Below are 10526 nucleotides of genomic sequence, written 5' to 3'. Positions count from 1 at the left end.
GGAAGTATTTTCTGGGTCACTGGGAAGGGATAGGGGAAGTATTTTCTGTTCAAGATAGTTGCACATGGAGTCAAGCTGACAGAACCACTACCATCTGGAATATTGCTGGTCATGAGCAAAGTGGAGTAAGGGTTCTATGCATGACAGCACATCTGCAATTAAAGGAGCCAGCGCAGTAGTGAGGATCATTGTTTAAACTCACAACTGAGCAGCTAAATCTAGTCACACTATCCTATCTAACCACACGGAGAACAGAAAATACAGTCCTATCATGTCCCTACACAAATGGGACAATAATCAGAAATATTTGTCAAACAGCACTAATAACTAATAACCAATAACAGTAGTGTTTGACAAAGTTCCCACCTACTGATCACTGAATATTAGACTCGCCCTTTTTCTCTCATATAAAATATAGCTTGCTAGCTATATCTCCTCCCCAAGGAGATAAACCAAAAACCTCTTTAGGCAAAACATCAATTTCAGTGTCCAGAATCATAGAGTTGCCTCTATCACGGAGATTGACATGTGATTGTTTCACATTTCTGTTGTGGCAAAATCTATGAACAAAAAGCAACATAAGCTATTTCCCCACCCCATCCCATCATATACAGTGAAGGAACAAATTCAGTATAACTGCTGTAAAAACTCCTAGTGGTAAAAGAAAGAATAGGGGACTTGTAGAGTTGGCTAGCAACTCTGACATGTGGCTGGACAGACATTTGAATGTGGAGATTATTCCTTGATTAGACTACAGTTTTTCTCCCTCAAATGAACTAACTTCCCAGCCATTATTTTTTCTTCTTCATTTTTTAAAGTTTTATTTAAGTATGTTTGATTTACAATGTTGTGATAATTTCTGCTGTACAGTAAAGAGATTCAGTTATACATATACACACATCCATTCTTTTTCAGATTCTTTTCCCAAATAGATTATCTCAGAATATTGGGTAGCGTTCCTCTGTGCTATACAGCAGGTCCTGATCGCCAGTCATTCCATATACTACAGTGTGCATAGGACAGTCCCACACAAATCCCAGTCAGTCCCTCTCCCACCTGTCCCTTTTGATAACCATAAGTTTGTTTTCAAAGTCTGAGTCTGTTTCTGTTCTGCAGATAAGTTCACTTGTATCCTTTTTCCTTTTTTTTTTTTCCCAATTCCACATATAAGTGGTATCATATGATGTTCTCTTTCACTGTCTGATTGGCTTCACTTAATCTAATCTCTCTAGGTCCATTCATGTTGCTGCAGAAGGCATTATTTCATTCTTTTTTATCCAGCCATTGATTTTTAAACCCTTTTCTGTGTCCTGTGGTGGGTTCTTACTTTTTCATTACCATTTTTGCCTACATTTAAAATGAGATTTCAGACTAAGCTCTTCTTGAGGCCTGTGCAGCTTTATCATCCTGCTTTGTTTAGAAGTTTGGAAGCCCAATTATTGCTTTGTGTCTCAAAGAATTAGAAAAACTTTTACTACAAGTTTGTATTTTCTTTCTATTATATTCCACCTTTTTCATGTATAAACACACACACACACACACCTTTTAGTTGCTTGCATGAAATATTCTTCACTCATCTTTGCATGACGTTTTTGACAAAGTTACTCAGCCCTCCTACTACTACATCTTTTTCTTTAACTTTTTATTTTGAAAAAATTAAACTTTACTTAAAAGTTGCATAATAGTACAGAGTTCCTATATACCTTTCCTCCAGCTCCCACCAATTATAACATCTTAGAAAAGTATAATTATTAAAACCAGGAAATTAGCAGTATTAAATAGATTATAAACTTAATTCAGATTTTATCAGTATTCCCACTAATGTTTTTCTTCTCTTCTAAGATCTAATCCGGGACCCTGTATTGTATTACTTATCATGTCTGCTTAGTCTCCTCTAATGTGTGACAATTTTAAAATTTTTATTTTTCTTTCATGACCTTGACGATTTTGAAGGGTGCTGGCCAGATGTTTTGCACAATGTTTCTTGAGTTTTCAGATGTTTTCTCATGACTAGATCAAAACTGTTCAGTTTGGGCAAGAATATAACAGAAATATTATCCACAGTTCTTTTTTGAGATCTCTCCCTCTCCTCATAATTGTGAGTAGTTTGTTGCAACAGTTTTTCCCTGTCCACCACCTAGTCTTAAAGCTAATGCCTCATTTTGAGCTTTTTGTTATAGCAGTACCTCCTTCCTAGGAAATTTGTGTCAGTTGTAGTGGACAGGTTATGTTAAAGAAACTGCAGCTTTCAATCTCAATGCTTAAAGAAACACATGCTTATTTCTCACTCATATCGCTTGACAATCACTAGTTGCTAGAGAGGTTTTCTTTTTTTTTTTTTTTCTTTTTTTTTTAAACAAGTGGCCGCACCTGTGGCATATGGAGGTTCCCAGGCTAGGGGTTGAGCCACAGCCACTGTAGAAGCAACGCCGAGTAGTTATGTTGTGAGCCACACGGGAAGTCCGAGAGGTTTTCTTTGCTTATGGTTGTCTCTCAGTTGTTCAGGCTCATGAGGCAGCCACCACTTTCCAGTGTTTCTTGTCATCACAACAAGGAGTATGTTACATTTGCAATTAAATGCCCCAGCCTGGAAGTGACACATCATGCTCTCAACTCACTGTTTTGATCTAGTCAGAGGTCACCAGGAACTGCATTCTACCATGTGCTTGCAAGACCGAGGTCAGAAGTATTTGACAAACAATGTCAATGATGACCACATTCCTACTATAATAATTTATAAAATTAAAAATTACTTTACAAAATTATTTTCTGATTTTACATATTATGTGTAGTGGAAAAATCTGAAAAGAGCAAAAAAACATGATGGATAAATAACACATTATTCCCAATTCAGCCCTCAGAAATTTCTCATGTATTTATGTTTGTTTCCTTGCATTTGCTTTTCTCTGTGTGTGTGTGTGTGTGTGTGTGTGTCTGTAAGCAGGAGTGCACTTCAGAAACAGATTTATATACTGCTAAATTTGATTTCCTGTAAAACTTTTACCATGTCTACAGAAATCTTTTGAAATGATAGTTGAATAACTATAATATTTCATCACATATATAAAAAGACATATTCATTTATATTTTTCTTTATTAGATATATTGCTTTTAATATTCTACTATTCTAAAACTGCTATGATATAATCTATTTTAAATAAATTCTTTCTGTTTTTCTTCTTAGTAGCGTAGCAGATGAAAGCTGAGCAGATTGTCATGAGATTTTAGAGGCTTATATATGATGCTTGGTTTATTATTATTATTCCTAGATATTACCTATCATGAATAAATAAAGTTCTTGCTGCACCACACCTTAAAGCACAGCACGTAGAGTGTTCTCACTTACCTGCAAAGCAATTTCATCCTAATTTCAGAACTTCAGCAGCCCTGCAGATGAATTTTAAACTGTTTTAAATAGTAAATATTTTGCTGTTAATCTTCTTGGGGTTTCCAAGCATATCTACAAATTCTTGTGATTTTCTCTTATTTAAAAAAGGCACTGTGGCAGCCATGAGAATAAGCCTCTCAGATCTCTGACTACAGGGGTTCCCAGTTATTGCACTCTGAAATCCATCACGGTATCTGCACTGAGGTCACGCTTCCCATGATCTGCTCCCAGCCAGTGACTGAGTGTGGCAGGGATACTAAGACAGACCCATTCTGGGAAACAGGACTCCTCCTGACTCTCGATTTTAGCTCATGAACTCCCAGTCAGCTTTGTTGAAAATTTTTTAGAACTGCACAATTTTTTTCTCTCTCTTTCACAGCAGTAAGATCTGTGTCACAGTGTGACGATTCTTCCAGTCCCCTCTGACTCCCTTCCCATTTCTCTTTCATAAGTGTCCTACCTAGTAAATCTCTTGGACATCTAATCCCATATTGGCTTCTGTTTCTCAAAGGCTCTGAATTAAATATAGATTTTTTTTCTATTTCCATTCTCTTTGCATTAGAAAGAACACGTTATTTGCTTTCTTGTTTCTGATTTTAATGGCGAGTATTCTACATATTTGCCATCTCCTGCGTGATTAGATAAAGCAGTCTCACTCACAAAGGGGAGATTAAGGAAGAGGTTTTATTGGGGAAATTTACAAGGCAAGGGTAGCAAGAGAAGGCATAAATATCCTGATATTCCCACCTTTCCATAAAGAGGCATGCCAGGAACACTGGCCTGCTTTTACTTTTCCTTGGTAGGGGGCAAATATAGGAACAAATTAATCAGTGTCTGAACAGTGTGGGAAATCATCTAGCTGAGAAAGCTAGCTGCCCTGCCTCTGGAGACACTGCGATTCATGACGGGTATGTTGCTCCTCATCTCAGTAGAGGAAACTCATCCATCCTCAGAAAAGCTGAATGAAAGAACATCTCCTCTCCCAGAGAGAAGACAGTACCCAGGTCTCAGCCAGCTCATTGTTTAACAAGCTCAAGTAAGCTCCTAGGATCACATTTGGATACTTTTTGCTCATGGCCCCTCCCACACTTTACAATGTTATTTGCTGGTAGTTCAAGATACTATTTTTCATGATACAAAAGTGTCCTTTTATATTAATACAATTCTTAATATTAAGCTATCCTTTCAATCCTGAGATAACCCTATTTTATTCTCAGCAGATAAATCACTTAATAAATAATTGAGTTTGTTTCTGTGAAATCAGATATTCTCATTTGAATTTACTTGAGATTGGACTATTGAGGAACAATGGTTTTAGGTAGATTTGTGTATGTGTGTGTGCATAATGAGCTTAGGTATGTCCATTACATTTGCCAATTATTGAAAGCCTAGCAGTACTCCATTCAAATACAAATTGCTTGGCTTTCCATTATTTTAAGACTAAATGGCTTACTTAGAATGGGAATAATTGTAACAGAAAATGACACATCATCTTTACTTAGAAGCCATTTGAAAACTTCAGTGTTTTTCCATTTCTTCCATATTAATTTGTTGGGTCAGGTTTTGTCTACTTATATCACTTTATGTATTTATTTTTTCATTTTTTAAACATTTATTGAAGTATAGTTGGTTTACAATGTTGTAATTTTTTGGCTGTACAACAAAGTAATTTCATTATACATATATACACATTCATTCTTTTTCGTATTCTTTTCCCACACAGATTATCACAGAATACTGGGTAGCATTCTCTGAGCTATGCAGCAGGTTCTCTGTTGGCCAATAATTCCATATACCACAGTGTGCATATGCCAATCCCAAACCTCCAATCCATCCCTCTACACCTTGTCCCCTTTAGTAATCATAAGTTTGTTTTCGAAGTCTGTGAGTCTGTTGCTGTTCTGCATATAAGTTCACTTGTATCACCTATAAGTGATATCTTATGTTGTTTGGATTTCTCTGTCTCACTTACTTAGTATGATAATCTCTGGGTCCATCCATGTTGCTGCAAATGGCATTATTTCATTCCTTTTTATGGTTGAGTAATATCCCATTGTATATATGTACCACATCTTCTTTATCCAATCCTCTGTCGATGGACATTTACGTTGCTTTCATGTCTTGGCTATTGTAAACAGTGCTTCAATGAATATTGGGTGCATATATCATTTCAAAATATGGTTTTTCTCCAGGTATATGTCCTGAGTGGGATTACCAGATCATATGGTAGTTTTATATTTAGTTTTTTAAAGAAACTCCATACTGTACTCCATAGTGGTTGTACCAATTTACATTCCCACCAACAGTGTAGGAAGGATCCCTTATTGCCACACCCTCTTTGGCATTTATTGTTTGTACATATTTTGATGATGGCCATTCTGACTGGTATGAGGTGATATGTCATTGTAGTTATGATTTGCATTTCTATAATTATTAGTGATGTTGATTATTTTTTCGAGTGCTTTTTGGCCATATATATTATATGTCTTCTTTGGAGAAATGTCTATTTAGATCTTCTGAACCTTTTTGATTGAGTTTTTTTAAATAAAAATCTGCATGGGATGTTTGTATATTTGGGAGATTAATCCTTTGTTGATCGCTTTGTTTTCAAAGATTTCCTCCCATTGTTTGGGTTTACTTTTTGTTTCTGTTATGATTTCCTTTGCTGTGCAAAAGCTTTGAAGTTTAAATAGGTCCTATTTTTAAAATTTTTGTTTTTATTTTTATTACTCTAGAAGGGTGGATCCAAAAATATATTGCTGCAGTTCAAAAAGTATTCTGCCTATGTTTTGCTGTAAGAATTTTTTAGTATCTAGCCTTACATTTAGGTGTTTAATCTATTTTGAGTTTATTTTTGTATATCGTTTTAGAGAATATTCTAATTTAATTCTTTTATATGTACCTATCCCATTTTCCTAGCACCCCTTATTGAAGAGACTGTCTTTTCACAATTATATATTCTTGCCTCCTTTGTCATGTATGAGGGTTTATCTCTGGGCTTTCTGTCCTGTTGCATTGACCTGTATTTCTGTTTTGGTGACAGTATGTTTGGAAACCTTAGCTTTGTAGTATAGTCTGAAGTCAGGAGATTCTTCCAGTTTGGTTTTTCTTTCAAGATTAATTTTGCTATTTTTGATCTTCTGTGTTTTTATACAAATTTTATTTTTGTGTGTGTGTTCTCATTCTACCAAAAATGCCATTCATAATTTGATAGGGATTGCATTGAATCTGTAGATTGCCTTGGGTAGTATAGTCATTTTAATAATATTGATTCTTCCAACCCAAGAACATGGTATATCACTCAATTTGTGTTATCTTTGATTTCTTTCATTGGTGTCTTATAGTTTTCATAGTACAGGCATTTTTGCTCTTTAAGTACATTTATTCCTATGTATTTTATTCTTTTTGATGTGATGGTAAATGGAATGGTTCCCTAATTTCTCTTTCTGATCATTCATTGTTAGTGTGTAGGCAATCAAGAGATTTCCATGTATTAATTTTGTGTGCTATAAATTTACTGAATTTATTTATCAGCTCTAGTAGCTTTCTAGCAGCATCTTTAGGATTTTCTAGATATAGTATCATGACATCTGCAAACAGTGATAGTTTTACTTCTTTTCCAATTTGGATTCATTGTATTTCCTTTTCTTCTGTGATTGCATTGGCTAGGACTTCCCAAACTATATTAAATAACAGTGGTGAAAGTGGACATCCTTGTCTGGTTCCTGATCTTAGTGAAAATGTTTTCAGTTTTTCTGCATTGAGAATGATGTTAGCTGTGGGTTTGTCATATATGGGTTTTATTATGTTGAGGTGGATTCCCTCTGTGCCCACTTTCTAGAGAATTTTTTCATAAATAGGTGTAGAATTTTGTCAAAATGTTTTTCTACATCAAGAAAATCTTATGCTTTTTATTCTTCAGTTTATAATGTGGTGTATCACATTAATTGCTTTGCAGATATTGAAGAATTCTTACATTCCTGGGATAAATCCCACTTGATAATGGCATATCATCCTTTTAATGTATTGATAGATTCATTCTGATATTTTGTTGAGGATTTTTGTGTCTATGTTCATCAGCAATATTGTCCTTTAATTTTCTTTTTTGTGATATCTTTTTCTGGTTTTTTTTGTGAGAGTGATGGTGGCCTCATAGAATTAGATTGGATGTGTTCCTTCCTCTGCTAATTTTTTGAAGAGTTTCAAAAGAATAGGTGTTAACTCTTCTTTACATGTTTGATGGAAAATGCCTTGAAAACATCCAGTCCTGGAATTTTGCTTGGTGGAATTTTTAAAATCACAGTTTCAATTTCAGTAGTCGTGATTCATCTATCATATTTTCTAATTATTCTTGATTCAGTCTTACAAGGTTGTACCTTTGTAAGAATTTGTCCATTTCTTCTAGTTTGTCCATCTTATTAACATATAGTTGAATGTAGTAGTCTCATATGATCATTTGTATTTCTCTGGTGTCAGTGTATTTTTTCTTTTTGCATCTAATTTTATTGATTTAAATCCTCTCCCTTTTTTCTTGATGAGTCTGGCTAAAGGTTTATCAAACATGTTGATATTTTCAAAGAACCAGCTTTTAGTTTCATTGATCTTCTTCATTGTTTTCTTCATCTGTTTCATTTATTTCTGCTCTGATCTTTATGATTTCTTTCCCTCTACTAACTTGAGATTTTTGTTGTTGTTGTTGTTCTTTTTCTATTTGCTCTAGATGTATGGTTAGATTGTTTGTATATGATATTTCTTGTTTCCTGTGGTGAGACTGTATAGCATAAACTTTCCTCTTATAACAGCTTTTACTGTGACCTGTATGTTTTGGATTGTGGTTTTCATTGTCATTTGTCTCCAGGTATATTTTGATTTCTGAATTAATTTCTTCAGTGATCTATTTGTTTTTTAGTAGCATAATGTTTAGCCTCCAGGTGGTTTTAGATTTTCCTTTTTTTTTTTCTTTCTTGTAATGCATTTCTAATTTCATAGTCTTGTGGTTGGAAACAATACTTATGTCAATTTAGATAATTTTTATTTTCCATAAATATTTTTTTGGATCCATCACTCTGTATTTATGCTAACTGTATATCTTTGAACAGCTCTGTAGTTTTTTGTCTTTATTTTTTTTAATTTTACTTGTATTTAAATTTTTTTAAAAATATTTTAGAGCTGCACCTGTGGCATATGGAAGTGCCCAGGCTGGGGTCAAATTGAAGCTACAGCTGCCAGCCTACACCACAGCCATAGCAATGCCAGATCCGAGCTCATCTGTGACCTACACCATAGCTCATGTCAGCGCTGGTTCCTTAACCCACTGAGTGAGGCCAGGGATCAAACCTGCATCCTCATGGATGCTAGTCAGATTTGTTTCTGCTGAGCTGTGATAGGAACTCCATCATTTATTTTGTAATTGATGGTTTGTACCTCTTAATCTCCCTCACTTATTTCTTTCCTCTCCCAGCTCCCTCCCATCTGGCAACCACCTGTTTGTTCTCTGTATCTATAACTGTTTGTGTTTTGTTATGGTTGTTTATTTGTTTTTGATTTTTAAATTTCACATATAAGTGAAATTATACAGCATTTATCTTTCTTCGTCTGACTTATTTTACCTAGCATAATAACCTGTGGATCCATCTATCTTTTGGTTTTTAGGGCTGCACCTGTGGCATATGTAAGTTCCCAGGCTAGGGGTTGAATGGGAGCCACAGCTGCTGGCCTATGCCACAGCCAGGTGAAGCAGGATCTGAAACATGTCTGCAACCTACACCACAGCTCACAGCAATGCCAGATCTTTAACCCACTGAGTGAGCCCAGGGATCGAACCCACATCCCCACGGACACTATTCGGGTTCCTAACCCCCTGAGCCATAGCAGGAACACCCAAGATGTTGTTCTTTTTTAATGACTGAGTAATATTCCATTGTATATGTAAAGACCGCATTTTCTTCCATCAATTGATGGGTACTTAGGTTGCTTCCATATCTTGGCTATTGTAAATAATGCTACAATAAACTAGGGGTGCATGTGTCTTTTTGAGTTGGTGTTTTCATCTTCTTTGGGTAAATACTCAGCATTGAATTAACTAGATCTTCTATTTTTACTTTTTTGAGGAATCTCCATATTTTTTTCTATACTGGATGTACCAATTTACATTTCTACCAACAGTGCGTGAGGGTTCCTTTTTCTCCACATCCTCACCAACATTTATTATTTGTTATCTTTTTTATAATAGCCATCCTGACAGGTGTGAGGAGATCTCATTGTGGTTTTTATTTTCAGTTCTCTGACGATTAGTGATATTGCAGATCTTTTTATGTGCCCATTGGCTATCTCTTTGTCTTCTTTGAAAAAAATGTCTATTCAGGTCCTCTGCCTATTTTTAATCAAGTTGTATGATATTTTTGATGCTGAGTTGTATGAGTACTTTTTTTTGTTTGTTTTTTTAGGGCCACACCTGCAGCATATGGGGGTTCTCAGGGTTGGGTTCAAGTCGAAGCTACAGCTGCCGGCCTATACCACAGCCACAGCAACACCAGATCTGAGCCCCATCTGTGACCTACACCACAGCTCATGGCAACTCCTGATCCCTAACCTGTTGAGTGAGGCCAGGGATCAAACCCACAACTTCATGGTTGCTAGTCAGATTCATTTCCGTTGCACCACAATGGGAACTTCTGTATGAGTACTTTATATTTTGGATATTAACCCCTTTTTGAATATATCATTTGCAATTATCTTCTATTCAGTAGGTGATTTTTTTTTTATTGATAGCTTCCTTAGCTTTTTAGCTTGATGTAGTTCTATTTGTTTATTTTTGTTTTTGTTTCTCTTGCCTAAGGAGACATATTAAAAAAAATATTGCTAAGGCCAGTGTGAAAGAGTGTATTATCTATGTTTTCTTGTAGAAGTTTTATGTTTTCATGTCTTACATTTAAGACTTTAATCCATTTTGGAGTTTTTTTGTTGGGAAGGTGGTTGTATGGTGTGAGAAAGTAGCCTAGTTTGATTCTTTTGCATATAGCTGTTTGGTTTTCCCAAAACCATTTATTGAAGAGGCTGTCTTTCCCAATTGTATATTCTTGCCTCCTTTGATGTAGATTAATGAACCCATATAAGTGTGGGTTCATTTCTGGGCTCT

Source organism: Phacochoerus africanus, chromosome X (genome assembly GCF_016906955.1).
Source record: "Phacochoerus africanus isolate WHEZ1 chromosome X, ROS_Pafr_v1, whole genome shotgun sequence".
Taxonomy (NCBI): Eukaryota; Metazoa; Chordata; class Mammalia; order Artiodactyla; family Suidae; genus Phacochoerus; species Phacochoerus africanus.
Note: the sequence above shows the minus strand (reverse complement) of the source record.